Genomic DNA, 16,779 nt, shown 5'->3' with positions numbered 1-16,779 from the left:
TGATCTGAGAGTCGGGGTTGCTTAAGGCTGTCCTCCCTGGCCCATTTCCTATCACCCTCCCCTGCGATTGTCCCAGGGTTGCTGACTGGGTTAAGGTGGTGTAAGGGTTATCTGCTCTCCACAAGGAATCTCCTAGTGGCTACATGTAGCAACGTCATTCTTCTTCCCTCTCAGGTGGCACTTGCCTCCTCTTGTGGTATGGCCCAGCCACTTGGGCCAGCTCAGTGCTAGGGCTTTCCCCTGCTGGGGTAGTTCAAACAAAAAAATAAAGAGGATCAATCAAGTCCAGAGTTTGTCTGAAAGGGGACTGCTTCCCTCTCAGGCTGTCTCTGCAGCAGGCCTTCCTTTCCCTTCCCTTCCCTTCCCTTCCCTCAGGGAGGGACCTTAGGGCAGTCACTGAGGGAGAGAGTCTGCCTTCCTTCAGCTCGTCTCTCCTGGAGCTACTGGTATGTCTTCCACAAAATGAGCTGCTCCCCTGCCTTTTAACTCCTCCTCCAATTGGTGCATTTGCTACAGGTATGGCGGGGTGGGGCTGACTGAATCCAGAGCAGTTCCTTAACCGCTTGTTGCTCAGTGTGGGGTTTGTACACCCCATCACAGCATACCAGAAGGCCAAGGAGGCCAACAACCTATCTGGTGCTGAGCTGCAGACATGCCATTTTTACAAAGAGCTGCATGCCATCCCCAGCAGAGACCTCCCCCATCCCAACACTCTATGGATGCCTCAGAGGAGCCCAAGTCACAAGCTGCTGCCATGACAGTGAGTAGGAGGAGTTGGTGGATGAGAAAGAGGAGGAGGAGTATGGGGGACAGGTGACTGGGAGATCCAGCTGCACAGCGAGCCAGGACCTGTTTTTGACTCTGCCAGAGTCAAGCCAGTTCCACCAGTCCAGCATGGCCAAGCCTGATGCAGAGGAAAGAACCTCTGGTAAGTGAATAGATAAATTTTCTATTATAGTGATGGCACCCACAAAGTAGCAGGACACCATCTTTTGACGTTTCATTAATTTAGTCAGGCTAGAAGAGGTAGTGGTACAACCAAGAGAGGCAGAGTTACTATCTACTTTTCTTTCCCCTTTAGAGTTGGGTTGAGAAGGGCAGGGAGAAGGTAGAGCAGTTTGTTTATGTGCACAGGGATGTCTCTTGAATCTTTCATGAAACTTCCATGGAGGTACTCTGCAATCCTCTGCTGAAGATTTCTAGGGAGGGTTGCCTTATTTCTTCCTCCATGGCAGGACACTTTTCCCTGCTGCTCAAAGATAACTTCAGCAGGCACCATTACAGTACACAGGGTAGCAGCATACGGGCTCGGGTGGGTTTGGGAAAGCCCCAGCTGCTGTGCTCTCTCTGCCTATGTTACCCTCAGGAGTGAGATATCAGCTGAAATCACCACTGCCTGTGGAAAATGGTGCCATAAGAACATAAGAACGGCCACACTGGGTCAGATGAAAGATCCATCTAGCCCAGTATCCAGTCTTCCGACAGTGGCCAATGCCAGGTGCCCCAGAGGGAATGAACAGAACGTAACCATCAAGTGATCAATCCCCTGTCGCCCATTCCCAGCTTCTGGCAAACAGAGGCTAGGGACACCATCAATAGCCTTTGATGAACCTATCCTCCAACTAGAACTTATCTAGTTCTTATTTGAACCCTGTTATAGTCTTGGCCTTCACAACATCATCTGGCAAAGAGTTTTACAGGTTGACTGTGAGTTGTGTGAAGAAATACTTCCGTATGTTTGTTTTAAACCTGCTTAATCTCTCCTCATACGGAAGTCATTCCATACTCCTAATTATTTTTGTTGCCCTTTTTCTTAACCTTTTCCAATTCCAATATATCTTTTTTGAGATGGAGCGACCACATCTGCATGTGGTATTCAAGAGGTGGGCATACTATGGATTTATATAGAGGCGGTATGCTATTTTCTGTCTTATTATTTATCCCTTTCTTAATGATCTCAACATTCTGTTCACTTTTTTGGGTGCCACTGCACATGGAGTGGATGTTTTCAGAAAACTATCCACAATGACTCCAAGATCTCTTCCTTGAGTGGTAACAGCTAATTTAGACCCCATCTTGGTGAGAGATGCTTTTGTAGCTCTTCCCAGTCTGCCTGGGACTTAAGTATCTTGGGTAGTTTTGTATTATCTGCAAATTGTGCCACCTCACTGTTTCCCCCTTTTTCCAGATCATTTATGAATATGTTGAATAGGACTGGTCACAGTACAGACCCCTGGGGGAAGCCACTATTTACCCCTCTCCATTCTGAAAACTGACCATTTATTCCTGCCCTTTGTTTCCTATCTTTTAACCAGTTACCGATCTATAAGAGGACCTTCCTCTTCATCCCACGGCAGCTTACTTTGCTTAACAGTTGTTGGTAAGGGACCTTGTCAAAGACTTTCTGAAAATCTAAGTACACTATATCCACTGGATCCCTCTTGTCCACATGCTAGTTGACCTCCTTAAAGAATTCTAGTAGATTGGTGAGGCGTGATTTCCCTTTACAAAAACCTTATTGACTTTTCCCCAATAAATTATGTTCATCTATGTGTCTGACAATTTTATTCTTTACTATAGTTTCAACCAGTTTTCCTAGTACAGAAGTCAGGCTTACCAGCCTGTTATTGTCAGGATCACCTCCGGAGCCCTTTTCAAAAATTGGCGTCACATTAGCTATTCTTCAGTTATTTGGTACAGAAGCTGATTTAAATGATAGGATATAGACTACAGTTAATAGTTCTGCAATTTCACATTTGAGTTCCTTCAGAATTCTTTGGTGAATTCCTCTGGTCCCGGTGATTTATCACTATTTATTATTTATTATCAGTTTGTTCCAAACTCTCCTCTAATGCCACCTCAATCTTGGACAGTTCCTCAGATTTGTCACCTAAAAAGAATGGCTCAGGTTTGGGAATCTCCCTCACATCCTCAGCCATGAAGACCGATGCAAAGAATTTATTTAGTTTCTCCGCAATGGTCTTATCATCCTTGAGTGCTCCTTTAGCATCTCGATTGTCCAGTGGCTCCACTGGTTGTTTAGCAGGTTTCCTGCTTCTAAAGTACTTTTAAAAAAAAAACTGCTATTACTTTTTGAGTCTTTGGCTAGCTGTTCCTCAGATTCTTTTTGGGCCTTCCTAATGATATTTTTACACTTTATTTGACAGAGTTTATTCTCCTTTCTATTTTCCTCACTAGGATTTAACTTTCACTTTTTAAAACTTTCACTTTTTGCCTCTGCTTCTTTTACTTTGTTGTTTAGCCATGGTGGCGCTTTTTTGGTTCTCTTATTATGTTTTTTTAATTTGGGGTATATGTTTAAGTTGAGCCTCTTTTATGGTGTCTTTAAGAAGTTTCCATACAACTTGCAGGGATTTCACTTTTGGCCCTGTACCTTTTAATTTCTGTTTAACTAACCTCCTCATTTTTGTCTAGTTTCCCTTCCTGAAATTAAGTGCTACAGTGTTGGGCTGCTGTGGTGTTTTGTCTGCCACAGGGATGTTAAATTTAATTATATTATGGTCCTTATTGCCAAGCGGTCCAGCTATATTCACCTCTTGGACAAGATCCTGTGCTCCACTTAGGACTAAACCAAGAATTTCCTCTCCTCTTGAGGGAAACTTTATCTCTGCATCCCGTCCTGAGGAGACATGTAACCAGTCAATATGGGGATAGTTGAAATCTCCCATTATTATTGAGTTTTTTATTTTAATAGTCTCTCTAATCTCTCTGAGCATTTCACACTCAGTATCACCATCGTGGTCAGGTTGTTGGTAATATATCCCTAATGCTCTATTCTTATTGTTAAAGCATGGAATTACTATCTATAGAGATTCTATGGTACAGTTTGGTTCATTTAAGAATTTTACTTCATTTGATTCTACACATTCTTTCATATATAGTGCCACACCTCCACCAGCACGACCTGTTCTGTCCTTCTGATATATTTTGTACCCTGGTATTACTGTGTCCCATTTATTACCCTCATTCCACCAAGTTTCTGTGATGCTCATCATATCAATATCTTAATTTAATATGAGGCACTCTAGTTCACCCATCTTATTATTTAGACTTCTAGCACTGGTATATAAGCACTTTAAAAAGTGTCACTTTTTAGCAGTCTGCCATTACATGATGTAATTGAATGGGACTTCGTTATATTTGACCTTTTCTCATCAGATCCTACCTGTATTTTATCATCTTCCATTCTCTCCTCCTTACCAGGACACACAGAATCTCCATTAATAGATCCTCCCCTAAGGGATACCTCTGTCTGAACCACATACTCCTCCACACCTGTCGGCTTTCCCCCAGCCCTTAGTTTAAAATCTGATCTATGACCTTTTTAATTTTAAGTGCCAGCAATCTGGTTCAATTTTTGGTTTAGGTGCAGCCCATCCTTCCTGTATAGGCTCTCACTTTCCCAAAAGTTTCCCCCAGTATTCAGTACCATTGTCCTAGACTACTAGAATCATGAAACTGAGCAATTCCCTCATCATTTCCCCAACCCCCTGAAGGGCCACACTCCCAATGGCTGGTGCAGTGACTGCACTGTGCACAAGCAGTCCCAAGCAGAAGTGATAATGTAGTGCTTAAAACTTCAGGGGAGCAAGGGGAATGAGTTCAGTATCTTAAATTTGGCTTTTTATAGTGAATACATTGACAATGGCACCTCTGTGTGTTTTATCTTCGGCTGCTGCTACTGTGGCCTTCAGGGTAACCCCCTGCACACCCGTGGTATGCCTGAGCCAGATAAGGAGGAGAAAGAAGAGGACTCGGGATGACATATTCAGTGACATCCTGCAAGCCAGTACTGCATCCCACTGTGAGTGCAGAGCCTGGAGGATGAACATTGCCAACAGCCTGGAGTGGAGAAGGAAAGAATGAAGGGGAGAAAGGACCAGGAATCCCAGCAGGAAAAGGACAGGGAGCTGCACCAGGCCATAATGGGGCTTCTTAGTCAGTAAACAGAGATGCTGCAGACTCTAATGGACCTGCAGGTTCAACAATCCCAGATTGCCTCCCTCTGCAGCCCACTGAGAACTCAATATTGGCATCTCCGTAACCCGCCCATCAACATTCCATTTGGCATCACAGGTTACTACACTAGCCCTACCAACCCACCCTGGGAAACATTAAAAACAATCGCAACTTCACATACACTGACTTGTGATAGCCACAGTAGGTGTATATGTACCTGAAATGGACATGAATGTTCTTTCCCCTTCATAAGTTCTGTTCTCTTAATTTATTACGTTTTATTAAGTTTTTAGTGTATTTGCTGTAAAATTGCATGGGTTTTATTACAGAATAAAATTATATTATTTGGAACATAATTCATCTTTATTAGTTCACAACATATGCTGCCAAGTGCTCAGCAGTTCTGAAAGCAACGAATTACCTGTTACTGTACAGTGCCACTCAACTCAGAGGATCATTTGCAAACAAAATGAATAGGTGCATTGACAATGTTATATCCCTACATGTACAGAAATCACCACTGTTCCTAGTGTGCCACAAAAGAGCAGGACAGGTAGAGCACACTACAAACAAAACATGCTACTCTGGCTCGCTGTTAAAATGGCCTTTCAAAGCCTCCCTTTACCTTATAGATCTGTGCTGATATCTTCTAATAGCCCTTATATCTGACTGTTCAAATTCAGCAGACAGCCACTCCACCTCCACTCTACCAGAAACTTTTCTCCTTTTGCTTCACAGATATTAAGCAGGACACAGCAAAGAGCTATTACCATGGGGATAATTTTGCTCACCGAGGTCCAATTGTGTAAGTAAACAACAGCATCCTTTCAAATGACCAAAAGCACATTCAACTGTCATTCTGCACCCATTGAGCTGATGGTTGAATCGTTCCTGCACTTAGGACGGAAGAATCCGATGCACTGCTACAGGCTGGGGACCAAATGGCTAAGCGGCAGTTCTGCAGAAAAGGACCGGGGGCATTACAGTGGACAAGAAGCTGGATATGAGTCAAAAGTGTGCCCTTGTTGCCAAGAAGGATAACAGCATATTGGGCTGCATTAGTAGGAGCATTGCCAGCAGATCAAAGGAAGTGATTATTCCCCTCTATTTAGCACTGGTGAGGCCACACCTGGAGTGAGGCCCCCCACTACAGGAAAGGATGTGGACAAATTGGAGAGAGTCCAGCAGAGGGCAACAAAAATTATTAGGGGGCTGGGGCACATGACTTATGAGGAGAGGCTGGGGGAAACGAGGCTTATTTAGTCTGCAAAAGAGAAGAGTGAGGGGGGATTTGATAGCAGCCTTCAACTACCTGAAGTGGGGTTCCAAAGAGGATGGAGCTAAGCTGTTCTCAGTGGCAGAAGACAGAACAAGGAGTAAATGTCTCAAGTTGCAGTGGGGAAGGTCTTGGTTGGATATTAGGAAAAACTGTTTCACAAGAAGGGTGGTGAAGCACTGGAATGGGTTAGCTAGGGAAGGGGTTAGAGGTTTTTAAGGCCTGGCTTGACAAAGCCTTGGCTGGGATGATTTAGTTGGGGTTGATCCTGCTTTGAGCAGGGGGTTGGACTAGATGACCTCCTGAGGTCTCTTATAACCCTAATAGTCTATGATTCCCTGGTGCTGTTGAGATGGCCATTGCATGACTTCATGATCCAGGGGAACAAGGGCTAGGGCATGTCCCCGAGGATCACTATTGGCATTTCAACATTCTCAGTGGTAATTCACCGGTAGGGAAATTACCTACTTGTAGCTTTCTGAGCAGTCCTATGTTCTTTAAGATGTCAGCATCGTGCACTTTGCTTGATCAGCCCACACTGATGTCAATGAAGCATTCATAGTGACCCACCAATGCTGGCATAACCTCAGAAAAGTAGCTCTTTCTGTTAACGTACTTAGTGGCAAAGTGGCTTGGTGCCAAAATAGGGGTGTGCATGCTGTCTTTCACTCCAATGCTGTGATAAATGAAGGGGGGATAGCTTCCTTTTATGGACACCTAGCCAGCTAGTTTCTATAAAATCCCGCTTTGTAACTGTTCTCTACTTGCTTTACCTGTAAAGGGTTAATAAGTCTGAATGCATGCATAGGTAAAAGTAAGTGAGTGAGCACCTGGCCAAAGAGCCAATGGGAAGGCTAGAACTTTTTAAAATTGAAACAAGACTTCCCTTTTTTCTGTCTGTTATTGTTCACTGGAGAGAGAGGAGACAGAACAGCAATGCTGTAAGAAGCTTTAAACCAGGTATGAAAAATCATCAAATCATAGCTTGAAACTACTTATCTGAAACCCCAGATATGTAAGTAGATCAAGGAATGTCTAGGAAGATGTGATTAGGTTTATCTCTCTTTATGGCTTGTGGACTCCTCTGTGCTAACCCCATGTGCTTTTGTTTTGCTTGTAACCTTTAAGCTGGGCCTCAAGAAAACCATTCTTGATGCTTAATTATTCTATTTGATCGTTTTTAAATCTAGAAATAGCCTACGTTCCAGATGTATTTTCTTTCTTTTTGTTCTTTTTTAAGAACAGGATTGGGTAATTGTGTCCTCAGAGGTTTGTGCATATGTTGTTTAATTAGCTGGTGGCAACCGCTGATTTCCTTTGTTTTCTTTCTCAGCTCTTCCCCGGAGGGGTGTGAAAGGGCTTGCAGGTACCCCATAGGGAGGAATTCACAAGTGCGCCTTCCTGGGTTCAACAGGTTTTTTTGCATTTGAGGGGTTGCAACATCTACCCTTCCAAGGTCAGAGAGAAGCTTGGGAGTTTAATACCAGCCTGGAATGGCCAGTATTAATTTTTAGAATCCTTGCGGGCCCCCACCTTCTGCACTCAAAGTGCCAGAGTGGGGAATTAGCCTTGACAAATGCAGTTCAGGAACCCCACTGCTGCAAATCCATGCATTATGTCCTGCAAATTGCCAAGAATCACAGTCTTGTGTAGCTGGAGTCCATTAATGGCCCTGCACATTTGTATCACAGTAGCCCCTGTGGTGAATTTCATGGCTCTCAGATTGATTCCTGACTGATTGATAGCAATCTGGCATTGCAAGTCTCCACAGTGTGATCACCACTTGCTTCTCCACTGTCAGTGCAGCTCTCATTTGGTGTCCCAGTCCTGGAGGGCTGAGGTGAGCTCGATGCACAGACCCAGGAATATGGCCTTGAACATCGAAAAGTTCTGCAGCCACTGCTCATCATCCCAAGCCTGCATTACGATGCAATCCCACCAGTCAGTGCTTGTTTCTCCGGTCCAGAAGTGGCGGTCCCCCCTCTGCAGCTGCTCTGTGAATGCCACCAACAACTCTGAATTGGTCCTTTGCTGTGTCCCACAGCTGTCGGTCCTCCAAGGAATCATTATATTCCTCACTCATTCGGTTCTTCTTGCAGCACTTCTTGGAAATACTCCGGAATTTTGTGTTCTGTGCTTGCAACGCTCTGACAATAGTTCACAGCTGTGCAAGGCCCCATGTTTCTGTCAGAAATGGCAGACAGCAAGGAGGGCAGCACAGGTTTCTGGGAGTTTGAACAAACGCACAACAATTATGGGATACAAAAAACATTATGGGATGGAAACACATGCAAACTGGGAAGTTGACTCCTTGCTCCCAGTCATCCCTGCACAACTCTTTTTGGCCCAATCATGCATTGCCAAAATTTCCCAAACGTGTGCTGGACAGTGGAATACACGCACTTCCGACAAAAGGAGCCAAGTATGCATGTGCACAAGCAATGTACTAACTGCAGCGGTTGTATGCCCATGTAACTTGAGTCAACATAAGTTTGTGGTGTAGGGATGGCCCAAGAGAAATGAATAAAGACCTCTGGACTGGCTCTAATGTTTCTAATGCCTCAGCATTTTTGGAAGTAAAACTTTTGAGGATCACACTTCTCACTGTGACAACAAAAGCCTAGTGGTTGCCCAAACTTCTTGGAATGGTCACAGTTATAGCATAAAAATCCTGATTTACTTTTATGTTTCAAAGAACATGCAAGGCTCAGCTAGCCCATCTTACAATTAGAATAAAATATAATTGATTAAAGCTCACATGTACAGATACATTTTCATTTTTATTAAAGCCCTTTAATGCATTTCAAGATTTTATGGCCAGTCTTATGGCAGCAGAGTATCGACAAAATGCTTGGATAATTTGTGGCATCCAAGAATAATGAAATAAATGCATGAAAACATTTTACCATTTCTTCACAGTAAATGAAAGTCGAGAAGAATGATGAACATTATATCATTTTAGATCTAAGTTATGGTTGATGGTTAGATCAAAATCAAGCAATTAAAATCCTTGTATTTTATAATTAATACTAAGTGGGTTCTTTATGCTGGAAGTGGCTACAGCGTATATGTTAACTGAAACCGTATGGATTGTGGCTTTTACAAATGCATTGTGTGTGTGTGTCAGAAAGAGAGAGAGAGAGAGAGAGAGAGAGACGTTAGTGCTGGTGAAAGTCCTGGAGGCTGAGTGTATTTACCTACAGAACAGGCACAGCATGGGGAATGGGATTGCAAGGTCCCCATACTGCCCTGCCAATATTGCAATGCTTTACCGTGGACTGACTCCCTTAAGGGATTTTGGGGAGTTTAATTTTCATGACCTTTGAAAATCTCACCCTTTCTGCTGAGACTGGTAATCAGAGTGAGCCTTAGTACCAGAGTATAAGAGGCTTTTGAAAGCCTTGTCCACTAACTAGGGAGCAAGTGGTCCCAGGGTGGATGTTTTGCATGTCTATCCTGTCCCCCTCTACTGCTAAACACAGTTCAAATCCTGCCGTCTTTGTGGGGTAGAGCTCTACCCAAACAGAGCCAGTTGCAGGACAAGGGTCAATGTCCATTATACAGATGGTGCTAGTCACCACTGGAGTGATATGCCCGAGAAAGAGTATTGCCAAGGCTATTCTTCTTTAGTAAGGATTTACTTTTAAATTAGAAAATCAATATTTGGTATAGAAAGACTAAGTTCTGGATGAAGAATATGATAATAGAATCTAATAATATGCTGCATGTTGACAATAATTCAGATTACTGTGGAAACTACAGAAAAACAGCTATGAAGTCTTCAAAGACAAGACAAAGTTGTATGTTTCAGAGGGACCTTGGCACTAGGGCATAAAAAGTAACAAAACTAAGACTGAATAATAACACAAAGATAGAATTAAAGCAAAGATTGACCCTCAACAGAAATACCCCAGGAATATCTGAGTTCAGTTAGTTACCTTGAGTCAGGCAATTGTGAGCAGGTTTGAAGTGTCCCTTAATGACTGTATTTGTCTTAGGCCTAGTTAAAATAATTCAGTGATGAACAGAGTATTGATTACAGATATACGGGCTATATTTTGGATTAAATATTGATTGCGCAGGATCCTAAACCATTTACTACTCCAGTTGCATTCTAATTTTTTTACCCAATCTTAAGTGGATCAAAGTGTTCACTCTGCTTGCCTGTATTTTGCTCACTTTAACTGGTATCAAAACACTTTATTTCTTCTTTTCTAGAACATTCATCAGTCCAGCGAGAAGAGAGACATTGCAACTAGCAGTTTTATGTTTCTATACCACTGACTGACCAATTGCTCTTCATCTTTTGCACATGTACAGTCAGACCTGGTATAATTGGGTACAAATTCACTAGCACTAGCCAATAAAATAGTGTCCTCTAACACCACATCTGATTGTGGCTAAATATGAGTAGAAAAATATAGCAATGTTTGAATCAAAGTCTTGATGAAGAACAAAATAGACATTTTGGTCACTAAAAGAAACACTGCCCTCCGACAATTAGAATTTCACATGCATGCATGTAAGCCTGGCTTTCTCCCAGGAGATGAGCAGAATGAATTTTGATGTTCAAATTAGATCCAAATACCCAATGAGAGTTGTGCTCATCCAATCAGGGAATAGACACAGTACTAGGTGATCTATGGGTCCACTCAAAACTGAAACAGATTAAATTGCAAATATTGAATACTTGCAAGAAGCCACTCACAGATAATCTACTGAACAAGTACTCGCAAAAAGAAAAGGAGTACTTGTGCACCTTAGAGACTAACCAATTTATTTGAGCATAAGCTTTCGTGAGCTACAGCTCACTTCATCAGATGCATTCAGTGGAAAATACAGTGGGAAGATTTATATACATAGAGAACATGAAACAATGGGTGTTAGCATACACACTGTAACGAGAGTGATCACTTAAGGTGAGCTATTACCAGCGGGGGTGGGGGGGGGAGCCTTTTGTAGTGATAATCAATGAGGGCCATTTCCAGCAGTTGACAAGAACGTCTGAGGAACGGTGAGGGGAGGGAATACACATGGGGAAATAGTTTTACTTTGTGTAATGATCCCAGACTCCAAGGAGAGACTGCTGAATTGGAATTAATTTGCAAACTGGATACAATTAACTTAGGCTTGAATAGAGACTGGGAGTGGATGGGTCATTACACAAAGTAAAACTATTTCCCCATGTTTATTCCCCCCACCCCCACCCCCCACTGTTCCTCAGACGTTCTTGTCAACTGCTGGAAATGGCCCACCTTGATTATCACTACAAAAAGTTCTCCCCATCCCCCCCACCCCTCCCCCGCTCTCCTGCTGGTACTAGCTCACCTTAAGTGATCACTTTCCTTACAGTGTGTATGCTAACACCCATTGTTTCATGTTCTCTATGTATATAAATCTCCCCACTGTATTTTCCACTGAATGCATCCGATGAAGTGAGCTGTAGCTCATGAAAGCTTATGCTCAAATAAATTGCTTAGTCTCTAAGGTGCCACAAGTACTCCGTTTCTTTTTGCGAATACAGACTAACACGGCTGCTACTCTGAAACCTGAACAAGTACTATTCACTAGAACTGTTTGGTTAGTATCTTCACAGAATGAATAAAACAATTACACTGGTTTTGGTGAGACAAAGTGGGTGACTTAATATCTTTTATTGGACCAACTTCTGTTGGTGAGAGACAAAATTTCAAGCTTATACAGAGCTCTTTTGCAGGTCACCTAGTCTTGCTAATTTCCTGGGACCAACACAGCTACAACACCACTGGTTTTGGTGACAGTTTTCAAAGAGCAAAATCTGATGTAATTCTATGTAGGCCCTTATATGGCCCTCACCACTGTAGTACTTGAGCAACTTCCAGTCAGTGACATGGCTAACATTCATTTGGCAAACAGCATGGTCATCTAGGAATTTTTTGCCAAGCTAAAATACTTAACTGGTGTTGGGATACGCTCATTTGGACAAGTGCCTACATTAAAAGGTAAACTTCAAAGGATGCAAGTTGTTTTGCTTGTGCCCTTTATAGCACCTGCAAGTTTTGTAAAGACAGGCTCAACATTTTTTTTAAGATGGGGCTGGCTCTGCTTTATTTAATGCTCTATTGAAGCTTAAAAGTATCAGGAATATCAACTCCTGACTTTTGTTGTTGCTGGAGGGTTCCTTGGAAAACTGCAGTGCGATCTTTCTCGGTCCTCAGTGAAAGAGGCGGGACTGTGAATCTGACGCAAAGACTTTTGTTAAAAGTCCGGGCTAAAGAGTATTTGTTTGTGAGTGTTTTTTACAAGTCTGGGCTAAAGAGACTTTAACAGAATCAGAAAACAAAACAAAACAAAAAGACTTCAGTTTCTAAAGCTGCTGAATTAAACATCTCTTCTCTCAGTTTCTCAGGTTTCAGGCTTTTGTGAGGCCATAATCTACTAGTTATCCACAGAGTCCCCAGTGAAAAAGAGGGAACACCTGGCATTTGTAAATTAAAAGAGAGAGAAGCTCTCTCACCCCCTTTTTCATGAATTAGATAAAACAGCAAAAAGGTCCCAAACACTTTTCAAATTTTTCTGAACAAAGAGGACAAAGACAGCTGGAGTCCCACAGGTCATGTGTATGGATATTTGATTCATGCTAGCTCGAAACAACACTGCCTTCCCATTGTGGATTTGATGCCATTTTCTGAGAGGGATGACTATTAATGAAGTACTTTTAGGAAAGAACTTGTACCGTCAGAATGCCATATTTGCACAAGCAATATTTTTATTCCCAGAATGCTATTGGTACAACAGATAATACTCTACAGTATTTTTAGTTTGACTTCTCTCTTTCAAGACACTACCCAATAATAAAGAACCCTGCTAAAGCACCGCCCTGTTCATACCAGCTGTGGCTATATGGCCAGAGGTGAGAGATTAGATGATTAGTGAACCTGTGGAACTCCTTGCCTGAGGAGGTTGTGAAGACTAGGACTATAACAGGGTTTAAAAGAGAACTGGATAAATTCATGGAGGTTAAGTCCATTAATGGCTATTAGCCAGGATGGGCAAGGAATGGTGTCCCTAGCCTCTGTTTGTCAGAGGGTGGAGATGGAATGGCAGGAGAGAGATCACTTTATCATTACCTGTTAGGTTCACTCCCTCTGGGACACCTGGCATTGGCCACTGTTGGTAGACAGGATACTGGGCTGGATGGACCTTTGGTCTGACCCAGTATGGCCATTCTTATGTTCTTATGATTGTTAGGATATAGATATTCAGGCCTGTCTGCAAAGGCCTGTACTTTAAGAATTTAGGTGTATTCTTATCACTTGGCTAGTTAGAGGTATAAAAGAAAGAATCAAAATCACTGTCTGCCGGTGTAAGGTCCTTCTCTTACTGTGACAGTCTGAGGCCCTGTTCTTAGGCTAAGGCCTTTGGCTAAGCAGCAGAGGCAGCCATAAGCTGGGAAGCGACCGGTCACATCCTCACATTCCAAACTAGTCACATTGAAAGAAGGTGCTACTGGGCTGTTAGGAATACACTCCTGTCCTGATAATGCCTATCGCCTCCAGAGAAAGGGAAGTGCCTAGAAGATGTAAAAGGAAACTTAGTTTGATAGCATCCTGTCTGGCAAGAACTCACTTATCAATAGCTGGAGTGTGAAATCCTTACTTTTGTATTGTTTTGTCATTACAGTTCCCACTTTGCTATTGTTTGTCTGTATAATCTCTGTCAGGTTCTGTGATTGTTTCTGTCTGCTGTATAATTAATTTTGCTGGGTGTAAACTAATTAAGGGGGTGGGATATAATTGGTTACATAATCATGTTACAATATGTTAGGATTGGTTAGTTAAATTTCAGGAAAATGATTGGTTAAGGTATAGCTAAGCCAAACTCAAGTTGTACTATATAGTCTGCAGTCAATCAGGAAGTGTGTGGGTGGGTGTGGGGAGGGGAAATGGGAACAGGGAATGGAGGTGGGGAAATTGGAATCAGGTTTTGCTAAAAGGGGAAATGGGAACAGGGAAGGGGGGTGGAAATTGGAATCATGTTTGGCTAAGGGCAGGAATGGGAACAAGGACACAGGTGTAAGGCTCTGTGGTGTCAGAGCTGGGAAGGGGGACACTAAGCCCTGGTCTACACTAGGACTTTAGGTCGAATTTAGCAGCATTAAATCGATGTAAACCTGCACCCGTCCACACGATGAAGCCCTTTATTTCGACTTAAAGGGCTCTTAAAATCGATTTCCTTACTCCACCCCTGACAAGTGGATTAGCGCTTAAATCGGCCTTGCCGGGTCGAATTTGGGGTACTGTGGACACAATTCGATGGTATTGGCCTCCGGGAGCTATCCCAGAGTGCTCCATTTTGACCGCTCTGGACAGCACTCTCAACTCAGATGCACTGGCCAGGTAGACAGGAAAAGAACCGCAAACTTTTGAATCTCATTTCCTGTTTGGCCAGCGTGGCAAGCTGCAGGTGACCATGCAGAGCTCATCAGCAGAGGTGACCATGATGGAGTCCCAGAATCGCAAAAGAGCTCCAGCATGGACCGAACGGGAGGTACAGGATCTGATCGCTGTATGGGGAGAGGAATCCATGCTATCAGAACTCCGTTCCAGTTTTCGAAATGCCAAAACCTTTGTCAAAATCTCCCAGGGCATGAAGGACAGAGGCCATAACAGGGACCCGAAGCAGTGCCGCGTGAAACTGAAGGAGCTGAGGCAAGCCTACCAGAAAACCAGAGAGGTGAACGGCCGCTCCGGGTCAGAGCCCCAAACATGCCGCTTCTATGATGAGCTGCATGCCATTTTAGGGGGTTCAGCCACCACTACCCCAGCTGTGTTGTTTGACTCCTTCAATGGAGATGGAGGCAATACGGAAGCAGATTTTGGGGACGAAGAAGATGATGATGAGGAGGAGGTTGTAGATAGCTCACAGCAAGCAAGTGGAGAAACCGGTTTTCCCGACAGCCAGGAACTGTTTCTCACCCTGGACCTGGAGCCAGTAACCCCCGAACCCACCCAAGGCTGCCTCCTGGACCCGACAGGCGGAGAAGGGACCTCCGGTGAGTGTACTTTTTAAAATACTATACCTTTTAAAATACCTTTTAAAATTTAAAATTGTACCTTTTAAAATACTATACATGGTTTAAAAGCAAGCATGTGAAAGGATTACTTTGCCCTGGCATTCGCGGCTCTCCTGGATATACTCCCAAAGCCTTTGCAAAAGGTTTCTGGGGAGGGCAGACTTATTGCATCGTTCATGGTAGGACACTTTACCACTCCAGGCCAGTAACACGTACTCGGGAATCATTGTACAACAAAGCATTGCAGTGTATGTTTGCTGGCGTTCAAACAACATCCGTTCTTTATCTCTCTGTGTTATCCTCAGGAGAGTGAGATATAATCCATGGTCACCTGGTTGAAATAGGGTGCTTTTCTTCAGGGGACACTCAGAGGAGCCCATTCCTGCTGGGCTGTTTGCCTGCGGCTGAACAGAAATGTTCCCCGCTGTTAGCCACGGGGCGGGGGGGAGGGTTGAGGGGGTAGCCACGCAGAGGGGGGAGGCAAAATGCGACCTTGTAACAAAAGCACATGTGCTATGTATGTAATGTTAACAGCAAGGTTTACCCTGAAAGAGTGTAGCCAGTGTTTTATAAAATGTGTCTTTTTAAATACCGCTGTCCCTTTTTTTTTCTCCACCAGCTGCATGTGTTTCAATGATCACAGGATCTTCTCCTTCCCAGAGGCTAGTGAAGATTAGAAAGAAAAAAAAATGCACTCGAGATGAAATGTTCTCCGAGCTCATGCTGTCCTCCCACACTGACAGAGCACAGATGAATGCGTGGAGGCAAATAATGTCAGAGTGCAGGAAAGCACAAAATGACCGGGAGGAGAGGTGGCGGGCTGAAGAGAGTAAGTGGCGGGCTGAAGAGAGTAAGTGGCGGGCTGAAGAGAGGGCTGAAGCTCGAATGTGGCAGCAGCGTGATGAGAGGAGGCAGGATTCAATGCTGAGGCTGCTGGAGGACCAAACCAGTATGCTCCAGTGTATGGTTGAGCTGCAGCAAAGGCAGCTGGAGCACAGACTGCCACTACAGCCCCTGTGTAACCAATCGCCCTCCTTCCCAAGTTCCATAGCCTCCACACCCAGACGCCCAAGAACGCGGTGGGGGGGCCACCGGCCAACCAGCCACTCCACCACAGAGGATTGCCCAAAAAAAAGAAGGCTGGCATTCAATAAATTTTAAAGTTGTAAACTTTTAAAGTGCTGTGTGGCGTTTTCCTTCCCTCCTCCACCACCCCTCCTGGGCTACCTTGGTAGTCATCCCCCTATTTGTGTGATGAATGAATAAAGAATGCATGAATGTGAAGCAACAATGACTTTATTGCCTCTGCAAGCGGTGATCGAAGGGAGGAGGAGAAGGTGGTTAGCTTACAGGGAAGTAGAGTGAACCAATGGGCGGGGGGTTTCATCAAGGAGAAACAAACAGAACTTTCACACCGTAGCCTGGCCAATCATGAAACTGGTTTTCAAAGCTTCTCTGATGCGTACCG

This window comes from Chelonia mydas, chromosome 1, assembly GCF_015237465.2.
Source record: "Chelonia mydas isolate rCheMyd1 chromosome 1, rCheMyd1.pri.v2, whole genome shotgun sequence".
Classification (NCBI taxonomy): Eukaryota; Metazoa; Chordata; order Testudines; family Cheloniidae; genus Chelonia; species Chelonia mydas.
This window is presented reverse-complemented; position numbering follows the sequence as displayed.